Source organism: Lygodium microphyllum, chromosome 3 (assembly GCF_053477565.2).
Source record: "Lygodium microphyllum isolate KBCC chromosome 3, Lygodium_microphyllum_v1.1.10, whole genome shotgun sequence".
Lineage (NCBI taxonomy): Eukaryota > Viridiplantae > Streptophyta > Polypodiopsida > Schizaeales > Lygodiaceae > Lygodium > Lygodium microphyllum.
In genome coordinates, this window is record NC_141137.1 from 71140790 (window position 1) to 71142162 (window position 1373).

A 1373-nucleotide genomic window follows, 5' to 3' on the forward strand; every position below is an offset into this window, starting at 1 on the left:
TTGAGCAATCGCATGCTCCTGCATGCATGAGGTCTAAGGCAAGGGTCACACTAGCGGTGCCACTAAGCAATACATGCTAATGCAATTCTTACTAACATCCACGAGGTCTCCTTGCCTTAGACACAAATCACACTAGCGGTGTCGCAAAGTGATAAACGTGAATGCATTTCTTTTCCAAAAGTTTTTACTAACATAACGCGCATACACATGCACATGTGAACACCCATTCGAGGGGGGCACTCTCCCCTCCAATTATTAGCCAAGAGAGCATGCAATAACCATGCTAGCATTTTTCATGCATGCAAATAGGATACCTCACAATTCTATGAGCATTACAAAGCCATCATCTATGTAAGGTAACAAAGGCTAACATCTACAAAATAAGTTTTGTTTTTTACTAGAAGACAGTAGATATGTGACAAGCCAACGAAGAATGAGCAAATTGCTAACTACTTACCATTTCAAAAGTAAGTGCTAGAATAATAAGTTTGATGAATGAAATTTGAGATGCAACACCCAAACATTAAAATTCTCAGATATAAATTGCACTACATTAACTATTTATTATGATCAAATCAAGTAATTAACCTAACTAAATGAAATTACAATGAAAAGGTGCATAGCTTCATTGTTAGTTATCTTAAGCATTAGGTTCTAAAGCTATAATCACAAATTACCATCTAAAAAGAATGTTATTGATCATTGGCCTAGGTTAACTATATCTAGTAAGATACATTAAGGAGTTAGTGATTGACAATGCTTTCTACAACATGTAGGGACAAGGACTAAGTTTGTATATGTAAGATATGACTAATTAGATTATTTAACTAACTATCAGAGTAGACACGTTTCTAAATCTATATTTTTTAAAAACTTAAAGGATGCATTGTACATTGCATACTCATTTTAATCAAGATTGAGTCCAAAAAATTTATGACCTAACATTAAATGCTTTCTTCTATTGTATCAATCAATTAGATCCTTATTTTCTTCCCCAACCACCTTTTTCCAAATGTTTGTCACATCATCAATAATAGTTTTTGGCTTTGTGGACATTTCAATAAATAAATGTCAACATTGATAAATTTGTGCACCCAACAAATAGTTGAGAAAGAATATGTGGCCAAATGAAAAGTTTTTTGTAGTTTATTTTTCTGCTACAATAAGAAGTAGTTCGTTATAGAGCATGTTTACGCTTGAAGTAGACTCGAATTAGAAGTTTTGGTTGTTTGAAATTGTTCAAGAGGCTCACTCAATTTGAAATACTCACCTTTTTTTTTTCAAATATAGGTTTTCATGTAGATAACAAAGTTTTAGTTATATCAATTCTCTCAAAAACATATACTTCTCAAGTATCTCTAACAATAAGGGTG